Raw genomic sequence first — 11507 nt, forward strand, 5'->3', positions numbered from 1 at the left:
TAAAGCTCAGGTATTTTTGAAGCATCACGCAGGCAGCCACCTGGCTGCCTTCCAGTATGCTCTTCCTTTGAGTGTGCTCACTGTTTCTCATATATGAGACTGCTGATCCATCAGTTAATCATATTAAGTACCTAAAATTAACTTTTAAATTATTAATGCATGAGAACATATCCGTTTGCCATGTACATTATTTTAAAGGATTACAGTGTGTACACTGAGTGCCATTACCATTACATTTTGAAGACAGTAAATTGACTTGTGTGGAAATCAGAAGAGTTGATGGATTCCTCTAAAGATGCCTTTGACAATGATAAAATGTTCAATTAAATTATTATTAGGCATGTGTATGTATTTAAATTTCTTTCTAATACATACAAAAATAAGCAACTGCTCAAATCTTATTAGTATAATATTTTTCATCTTGTGGTATGTTAAAAAAACAGATACACATGAATATTGAAAATACTCATCTGAAAAATAAAAACACTAGGAAAGATATGTTTAGTTTCCTAGACTACAGCTGTGTCGTTCAAGACAAAACTGTACTGTCATAAGATTGTTTATCCAAAATAGCTCCACTAAAATGGTTAAGTGGAGAAGTAGCAATGCATCTTTTCAGTAGCAGTGAAGGACATGCTTATCTTTTGTCTTAAATAGTGAATCTCTGGCAACACCCTACACAATGCTGTATCATGAAAATAACAGCCTAAAATTATGATATTTTCTCTAAGAAGAAAAGATTATCATTTTCTGCAAGAAGAAGCACACGAGAAATAATGTTGGCAATAATGTACTCTGAGTATGTAAACATTATTCCTGCTCAAGGACAGTCTAAAAAGTAAAGGCAAACAGCTTTGGCAAAAGCCTTAATGCCTTCAGGACTTTGTACCCAGGAGAAGTTTGTCCCAGCTCCCTGTTTTCTTCTTCTTTCTGCAGTGGTTAAGGTTTGGGTTAGAGAAGACACATTCCTCTGACCCATGATGGAAGAAGATGGGAGAACTAATGAGAGTCCCTAGCTGTGCTCAAGGGAATCCAGGCCACTGGGGGAGAAGAGGATGGGGCATGCAGTTCCCTCCTAGCTGGAGAGGGTCTTGCTGCCCTGCAGCTTCCAAGCTCAGAGTCTGTGGTGCAATTGGGCTTCAGATATCAGTTTTATTCTCTTTGTTCTCTACCTCAAGATATCCAGAAAGCCCAGGAAAAGCTCTTTTTTACCATTTATGCTCCTCAGGAACTTGCATTATTGCAAGTTTCTCATGTGTTCAAAACCAGATCCAAAATATAAGCAGAATATAGGCACTCTCTCTCTATTTAGCACTACATTTAAGACTCAATACCTGATAATAAATGGCTGTTGGAGTTCAAGTACTGCGGACTTGGTTTGCTTTCCACAAAGACTTGAACTCTGCAGGGTGACTTTTCATTTTGGAACTTAGCCAAAGGACACTAAGCTCACAATTCAGTTAGTTCCAACAGAGAAAAAGGTCATTTTCATGTTTTATTAAATAGACTAATGAAAACTGTCTAGTAGATATGAAGTTTTCTTTAGAAACATTATTATATTTCATATATATACTGAGAACAGGCGTAATTTTCTTTTCTATTACGTTGATTTAGGAAATGAAAATCCAATAGCAAAAGATCTGAAGAGGAGAGATCAGAATCTGGCCACTGCTTTCCCTCTCAAAGGAACTTTCATGAAAGCATTATATGAAAGTCGGCATTAAGCATGATCTTGAACTAGTAGAATGCACTGATAAAAGAATCCAGCTACCTAAAAGGGGTCAACTTGGTCATTATTGCCTGGTAGGTATATAGGCAGAATGCTGACCAGCCTTTGAAATGATAATAAGTTTCTTTTGTCATGGACAAAGCTTTTCACCTTTAATAGACAGGAAGTCTTCTAACACAGTAAAATTTTAATAAAGCCTAATCTGGAACAAACCCAACTCAAAATTATTTCTGTTGCTTTTACTATAAATGAAGCAAATGCTTAAAATATTTTTAAAAGCAGAAAAAAAATAACCCTTTTTAACATCAAGATGGAAGCAGGGGGAACACTCTCCTTTCTTTCTGTCTACACCCTTCATTTTCATTGTAATTTTTTTTATCACTCAATATATGGTGGAGATTGTAAGCTGAAAGGGGAAATGAAAACACTAAGAAAAAAACTAAACAAGTTTGCAAAAACACTCATTAAATATAACTATTGTAAGAGTTAAAGGATACAAATGGAATTTCAGTATTCACCAAAAGACTGAAAAGACTGAGATTTTCAAAACTTTACATGTTTTTCTACCAAATATTTGCTCAGTTCTGGTTTTTAACTGATTCAGCCAGAACTTCACCAAATACATTAGTTTTAGAAGTTTAGAGACTTCATCTTCTGCCCAGTTGTTATCAAGAGGATTTCTCAATATCAAAAAATCTATATTTCTTAATAGAAATAGACTTTTTCTGTAGTCTATGTCTAAAGACTAGTGACCGAAAAAGAAAAGCTACGGCATGACCATAACTGAATAAACTCACTGCGTTCATAGACCACATTGTGAAGATCTATTCTTTGTTGCTAGGTAAGTTATATCTCTATTTACAGCTTTTTCAAAAGGCTGAATAGTCAGGGACATTTTGTAATTTGAGATGGAGTCCTAAGCTCTAGGGAGAGAGATGTGCTCTTCCTGGACTGCACAAAATAGAGCAGTTACACAAGGTGGTATAGAGGAGAGGGGAATTTTAGGCAATACTGATCATTCAAACAGAAGCTACATTAAAAAGACAGATACATTCAGCCCACCCTTCTACAAAAACACATCTGTTCCCACTGCTAGCTCCACAATTAACACATAGACTGATTCAACACTAGGAATTATAAATTGCTGTATTCTCTCAGTTCCAACGAAGTGATGAAGAAAATGGGCACTTTTGGACATCAAAGGTGTTAAGCAAAGTGACACCTTAAGAGTGTTTACTTTCCCCAAATCAAAGTCAGCTGCTTTCCTGATGCATAATAAGTTTTCAACTAGGATTCCAAATAACACTAGAAGAAAAATTCAAAATTGTACTGCAAGAGGAGGAGATTCAGTTCAAACTATACTTTATATTCTCATTTATGACATGATAAATCAGGATTTATTCAAAATTTAGTGTTCATTCACAGATAAGGAGAGAAGGCAGCAAAAACTGTGATTCAGAATGAAATCCAGCCACACTGCAGTCAGTGGCAAAACTCTTAGAGATCTTAGTGTGACTGTGATTTTGTCTCAAGTATTTTCTTAGTTCCTGAGGGAGGGGCAATTAAAATAATAATAAAGACAAAGAGAAAATCATCAATGCCATAACTTGCCTGCAGGCTGTAGCTTTTAGAGCATATTTTCACAACAGCTAAAGCAGGATCCTTCAGCTAGTGCCATCTGAAAACCAGAAACATTTAAATGGTGTAAACAAAAAACAGATTACATAGAAGTAGGTATTACTAAGCTGAGAGAGGAGGCAGAGCAATCCAGCTGTATTGGACCCAAAACAGATCTTCCCTCAGTCAGTGTGCTGAGCTGTGTGCAGGCCCCAGCACCTCTGAATTAAAATGCACCTCTTTTGCTGGCTTGCAGGATATGGGTGCAGAGCTGAGGTGTGTTTCAGATTGGTTTTCCCCACATGCTGTAGGCACCACCACGCTCCATAGCAGCCAAGTCATGTCTCAAGCCATTTTCCAGAGCAGATGATGTGGAGTTTTGAGACCATTCCCATCCTGTGACTTTAAATGAACAAAATGCAGGTGTCTAATACTCAATTCAAGTCTGAAATAGACTTTTTGTATTTAAACTGCCATTTGCAAAGGAAGTCGTATTTTGCTTTCCTGATGCAAGAATTACCCCAAAAATCACCAAACCAAAACCAATGTACACTGCATTGTCATCTAAATTAATCCCTTGTCATACAGTTACAGTCTCCCATTAATTCTTGTTAGCCAATTAAGCCAAAACTTTCTCAGAAATTGGCTGGCAGGAAAAGATTCCCTTGCTCCATCCATAGCAAGCAGTGGGCTAGCTGCTTAAACAGAGCATTTAGAACTTGTGTTAAAATAGAAATTGTGTCTGCAGTGATTTAAAAGTATTTTTTCCACAAGTCTTGTCTATTTATTCATCTCCACTAAAGGAGTAAGAAGTCATTCTCTGGTTTAAATTATTTCCTTCTGTTTGGAAAAATAGTCATCCAAGGAGACTGATAGGACTTGCACTTCATATGTCTGGCCAGTAGGCATTTAGTGTGTCTTTGTTATAGAGAAATCTTGGAGGATGAATTATACGATATACAAAAAGAGATGTACATCCTTTGATAAGAGAGCAGTCTTTCAACAGGAAGGACTGCCCTGCAGTTTCTATCCTGACAAAATAAAGATTTCTTGTGGGGTCATTCCAACCTTGATGATTCTGTGATTCCTCTCCTCTCAAAACTGTGATGGCTGTTCCTTATCAAAGAACTTCTTTTCCATGGTTGTCAGTTGCATACTAATAGTCTGCATATATTCTTAGTGCAATCTGAAACTTTCTTGAGAAGTAAATTTTTGAGGATTCTTCATTTCACTACCAAAAAATGTAATTAAAGTTACAAAGGTCAAACTGCCCTGAGTGTTTTCCTCTGATGCTTCATCAGACAGGAAATAAAAAAAATAAAGTTGTGCTACAACACAGTAGTAGAGTAGCTCAGACATTCATCTTCAGCAGCACTCTACATCCACAGGCTCAGGGAGCCTTGCAGTAGCTACTACAGCAGCTGAGAGGGAATCCACTGGCACTCCTCAGGAAGATCTCACCACCTCTAGCTGGAAGTTTGGGACAGGGAAGCTTGTCACTGATTGCCTAATATTTAGCTATGATTTATTCTGTTTTTCTAAACTTAGTCATGTAAAGGTGCACATCTGTCTAATCTCATATGCTAATTGGACCTCAAAATGTTCAGTGAAAGGGAACAGAGAATATCTTTGCAGAAAAGACTTTCAGAACAGTTACACCCACCAAGCAAGATCCGTTCTTTCTCCTTGACCAAGAGCCTTTTTAACACACACCAAGTACTCTGTGAAGATTAAGAAAGGCTGCTGCGTGGTGAAAAGGCCTCAGCTGGACTGGGGCTCCAGCAGTGAGGCTCCCTTGAAGCAGCAATGTGGCTCCTCTGTGATCATGTGCCCACCACAAGGGGGTGGGTTCTGTTCCAAACAGCCCTTGTTTGAAGATGACAGATGATATTTCTGGTCTTACATTGATTGCTTTGTAGGTTCTCCCTTCTCCCTCCAAAGATTTGGTGATCCTCTTATCCTAATATTGTTTGGCAAGCATTTGAACAGACCTTTATTTCAGCCATGCCTCAGGGATGAGATAATGTAGAAAATGTCATATTAAGAAACAACCAAACAAACTTCATTCTGTGAACCACAATGGACTGACGACAGAGCTAGGATATTTACAGCAAATCAATGAATCTGTCTAATTACTATGCTCTAATTTAGATAATTTGCTTCTACAGTGGGAGGCAGACGACTGGTGGATTGTTCGTCCCTCTTTAAGACCTAGAGCTACATATGTCATATTGTGAAAATGAAATTGCCTTCATATTACTCACTAGGAAGAAACTGGAGTCAGGCCAGGAGCAGATGGCAGCTCAAAAGGCAATCCTCTTCCTCCTTGAGAAGTACTATTACTTTGTACTTCAGTAGCAGTATTGATCTAAGAAACTTGATGCCTTTTCCAAACAATAATGAACATAATTTTATAGTGCCCTGGTAGCAGAGTTAGTGGGATTTCTCTGCTTTAGCACATAGGGAAACTGATGCATGTCAGGTTTACAGCATTCCCATGCCCACAGTTTTCCAAGAGATTCTGTTCTCCATCTGAAGGAAAATCCACATCTCTAAACTCCTTGCATTCTGCCACAAGCATGGCACTCAAACATCATGCACATGAAATTAAGGGATGCTAGTTAATTTAGAGGCAGAGACAAAGCCATTGTCAAAAAAGAGAATTTCCCAAGCCCCACAAGAAGGTGAGCAGCTGAACCAGGACCCAGAGCAGCTCAGTCCTGGGCTGTGCTTTGTAGGCTCTGTCTGTGAGCCCATGGGGAATATCCAGCTACTCTTGAAACAACTTGCCCACGAAAAGCACCTCTTGGACAAGTTAAGCACTTGTTTAAAGTGGAACTGGATTTCTGAATGTGAATACCTGCTAGGTGTTATACCTTGCAGCACAAGGTACACATGGATCCAGGGAACCTGATGAGATGGTGAAACTCTCCATAAATAGGCATCAGTATGTTTCCCTAGACTGGCCTGAGCAAACCTGAGTAATGAAAGAGGCATTTTTAAAATGGAAGGAGCAGAAAAAATTTCCTACTTCTTACACTGATCTAGTAACCAATACAGTCATGATATTGAAATGGGAAGAATTTCAGCCCAAATGTTGGAGTGCAACATAAATAAGTTAATTTGAGAGTAGGAGAAAGCTTGCATACTTCTCAGACCTTATTCCAATATGCAGTGAGGTCAAAAACAAAACCATCAAGCATGAACAACATTGGGCACACAGAAAAAAACTTTGCTGTAAATTACAGTGAATAACCCCAACAGCAGATCTTTACTGGGTCTAAAATCTCTATAGAAGAGATGCTAGGAAGAATAGGGGTGATTTCTCATGGGTTTTCAAAAGTGGACTCTTTCAGAACAGAAATACTTTTTAATGATCTTCACGGTGTAAGTTAGAAAAGGAGAAAAAGAAAGCTGAGCCAGTGGCGCGCTACATAGGAGTCAAAAAATACAAGTTTCTGAAGAGTGAAATTCCATTTTTCTATTAGCAGTTCAGAAAATTAGTTTTGCAAAGAGAAAACTACTCTTATAAAAAGATATTTTGCTTTATAGATTTTAATAAATGTATTACTCTGTGTGTATTTCAGTGCTGACACACCCTGTCAGGCTACTTTTTGAGAAAACAGGCTGTATTATAAACTAGGGTCCAGTTCTGGTCCCAGTGAGGTCAAGGTGCAAGTTGGAGTCAGGCTTGATTTCTTCATCTCTAAATTCTCCAGCACATGCTGTATATTTAAAAGTAATTTTTTCTTTTGATTGTTAACACACTAATATTTTAATTTTTATTTCCAGAAAACTGAAATTAGGTATGTGGAGGTTTTTTTTTTTTTTTTTTCTGTCTTCTCACCTTCCCATACATTGAGGCAATGAGGTAGGACACCTTTCTGTTGTCATGTGTGGACAGACTAAGTGTTAAGAAACACAAGAAATAGAAGTATTTCTCTAGGACAGTGAAGCACTACCTGATGGTAAGTTTTCAGAAAGCAAGCAGTAACTGACCCTAAGGTTTGGTTGGACATTAGGAGGAATTTTTCTATAGCAAGGGTGACTGACATTGGAAGGAGCTGCTCTGGGAGTTGGTGGAGTCACTGTCTCTGGAGGTATTTAAGGAAAGGCTGGTTGAGGCATTTGGTGCCATGGTCTAGTTGACATGGTTAGGTCATAGGTTGGACTTGATGATCTCAGAGGTCTTTTCCAACTTGACTGATTCTGTGATTCTGTAAAATAACAGTACTGAGTCTTGTGGTCCGACAGTTCTTATATCTGCAGCGGAAAGCACCTGTCATTCAGGTGCACTGGGGAACGTGGCCCTCACTATAGCAAGATGCAGGTGCCCAGTATCACACGAGAATTATACGTTGCTATATAATTTCATCATCATGTCATGTGAATTCCTGCTGCCTAACTGAGCATGAATATCTCTGGGAAACACTAGTGCCTGTGTCATATGATAGGACAGAGACCAAAGGGCATGCAGGAAAGGGAACAAGAAAGAGAAGACTGTACCCTGGACACAAAAGGTAAAAATACTTGATGTGGGCAATGTGTTATGGAATGTGTATCCATGCTCTAGAGATTGACTAAAAGAAAAATATTTTTAAGTCATAAGGTGTCACAGCAAAGCAAGGATCACATTAAAAGACAAGTCTGATGGTACAGAACAGAGCTGATGTGGAACTGGGAGGCACAGTTAAATCCATGCTGTGACAGACATGGGACCCTTCATTTAGCAGATAGCATTCATATGCAGACATCCTGCCAGCCTGTGTAAGACACTGCATCAGCATATTCAGCATTATTTACATCAAGGAAATAAGTAAATTGTCTTCTATGAAGAGCAAAAATCCCACTCTCCCTTTCTCCTTGAGAAATAAAGAGGCCAGTAAATGTAAGCCAACATCGTAAATTACATTATTTGTATTACAAGAGTTCCTAGGAACTCTGGTTCTATGACAGAAAGTCATTGCACTGGTCTAACATTGAAAAACATTTAATTAGCTAATAGAGCTATTAGCTGATCTCCATTTTACTATGTGCACCCCATCACAGAATACCCATAACTGAACTTGCCTTTGAATACAATCATAGGAAGTCAAGGTGTTCTCAGTTTCTCTGGCAGGAGGGTTTTGCAACAGCCACAGCAACGCAGCTTCACACACTCACAGTGTGAACACCAGAGTCTGCATTGCACAGAACCTTGACTCTATGACGACACTGGCATTGCTGTATCTGTCCAATCTGTTCCTGCTGTGTATGAGTCCTAAGGACTACTGATAACAACAGGACTGGCTGGGACAACTTGGGTAAGCAGGCCACTAATTGCAGGTAGTCATGGCAGGCAGAGACTCTGAATCCTTGAGGATTCCTATCATCAAATTCAGTCTTAAGAAATTCTCCTTGGTGTACAATCCCTTTCATTGGCTTGTGAAGCTAAATGATAAAGCAATTTAAGTTACTTCTCTTAGCTCAGTTACTCCCAATTAGAAAACTATATCAGAATTGCATTCCTCAGGTACTCTGCAGCCATCTTCTAATTTCCAGCCTAAATATATTCACAGCCAATCTTATTTCCTTCCTGACACCATTTGTCTGTCTGGTCTATTTGTGTCTCAGTCCTTATTTATGACTCACCGGTGTGAAAGATAAGATTTGTGGCTTAGTGAGTGGCCTAATTGCCCAAGCAATGATTATATTAGAAATACTCTAAGGGAACATGTAAGTGCCCTTCTTAAAGTCCAGTTAGTGAAATATATTTGCATCTAAACAGCCATAAATAAAAATTTTTAAATTTATTTGATCTGTAATTTTCTGGATAAATATTTATGCTGTGTTTGCTAATCACCACAGCAATTTTCATCTTGATCCTCTTGTTCAACATGTGTACAAAGAAAAAGGCAGGGTGGTGTGGATTGTATGATGATGCTACCTTTCTCTGTTTCATTAGCCTCCAGCTGTGGGAGTGACCAGCTTTCATGATGTCTGTGCTAGGCTGTGGTTCATGTGAGCTTGGTGGAGCCAATGGTATGTGGCAGACTTGGCAGAACAGCTGGAACAAATGGCAAAAGTTATCTTGGTCACCCAGCTAAGGGAGCATGTTCTGGCTTTGGTTCATCAGCTCTGCCCCATGAAGGTCTGGCTGGAATTTCAGCTGCTTATGGATGTTGGGATTACAGCTGTGGACAGCAACCGTTTTCAAAATGTGCTTAGAACTCAGTTCTGCAGCACACTAATCATGGTTGGATTAAAGGTTTTGCAAGAGCAGAATTAAAAGTTCATATAGGCTGCTTGGAGAAGGCTCAGGAACAGTTATCCATTACTGGTAATTGTTCATTTTATTATTCTTGCAGTACAATCTAGAGACTTCAGCAACAGACAGTCTTCATTCTCCTCAGCATTGTAGAAAGCCAGAACAAATGGCTAATTTTTTTCCACACTTGGTGGAGAATTGGCAAACATTTTCTTGGAAGATATTATTCTTTTCTGATGGCAGTCTATCAAATCCCAGCTCTACTATTCACCTTTTATTCCATGAGTGTTACTATGGACTCCATCCTCAGGTAGCACAGATCAAACACAGTGCTGTGTCAGTCACCCAAACTGTGCTGATTTATTCTGGCTGTGTCACTTCAGCGAGGACAATGACATTACACCAACCGACACCAGCTCAGGATCTGGCCCTTGGATGTTGTCAATGCCATTTAGTACCACTCTTCTCTTTCCAATTCCTCCTCAGTGCAGGGACATTATTCTGCCTGACTGCAACCAGGAGCCAGGCACAACTCAGCTCCCTTCCTGCACCCAGCCTCTCCAGCTCATTAGATCCCAGAGGAACAGGGGGTGTGGGAGGGGAGAAGATCCGGCCCTTTAGAGGTGGTTCCATTTATAAATATTGACTTTAATGCTAATTTCATGTAGTTGCTTGTAAAAGTCTTTTAGGCTGAAGCAGAAGGCACACTGCAGATGGCAAGGATATTTTTCACAGTTTTTATGGTGGATAACAATATACTTGACATTTTGCTCATTAAATGTGAGCCCTGGTATGTGAGTAAACATGCTAGGCATCTGTGCTCTAAAATTACCAGTGTGAAAAGCAACAACTCAAATGTTTCAGTCAATAAATGTGCAGCACAGAAGCAACATTCAGCAACTTTCTGAACGCTGTATGCAAGGCGAGGACTGAGTTTGCAGTATTACATGGAACACTCTAGAACCAACAAGGAAGAAATAACATATTGCTTTACAGTCCATATTTTTGAGGGAGAGGATTACATCCAAAAATCTCTAAAGTCAGTGTAAACACGTGCTAGACCATACTCATCAATTTGTGTTTCTAGGGGAAATAACATGTGCCTTGTCAAGCTGCAAAACTACATCCGAAAGAAAGGAATGGAGCCAGAGCAAGCTGAAAAGGTGGAAGAGATGGTCTGGGGAGGAAAAGGCAGTTTGCCATTGTGAGGAACAGTAGGCTGGGACAAGAAGGGGCAGAAGGACAGATGTGCGATGCAGCGTGAGTGGTTGTGATGAGTGACGGACCGCGAGGAGATCAAACAGCAGAGGTGCCACAGAACCACCTCGGGCACTTTTCTGCTGCCCATTTTTGGGTTTTCACACATTATTAAAGAAATGAACAAGAGAAAGGATGAAAACTCAGGTGGAAAGAAAAGCTCAAAGGGTAAGATAGGTGTAGGATATTAATCTACTATACATGCTTTTTGCTTGTCTTTTCAACATTTTGGAGAAACTATTTTGAGACACCTGCAATTCTGAGTGAATCAAAACACACCTGAGGAAAACGAAATTTAGCTTAGGACATCTTGTGATGTTCACAACTCCAGGCTCTTCCCGAAATCAATACCATGCAGGCAACTACAGCAAAGTTAAAATTTAAAAAATAGAGGAAAGATAGATTGAAGTAAGCAGAAGACTGGTGTCTTGTAGTTTTACTCATGGATTTAGCATGTGTTTTGGCATATTGCTTTTTGAGAAGGCAAACAATTTGTTACTTAAATCTGTATGATGGAAATGGGTATGAAGAAAGTGAGACTTGCCATATGAAATGATGATTTATTTAAAAAAAGACCAAGAAGTTTAAGATAATGCTGACTTCTTCATTATTCTCCATCTCTCACAGCAGTGTTGGCCTACAAACATGTTTTTTATT

This window comes from Haemorhous mexicanus, chromosome 1, assembly GCF_027477595.1.
Source record: "Haemorhous mexicanus isolate bHaeMex1 chromosome 1, bHaeMex1.pri, whole genome shotgun sequence".
Lineage (NCBI taxonomy): Eukaryota > Metazoa > Chordata > Aves > Passeriformes > Fringillidae > Haemorhous > Haemorhous mexicanus.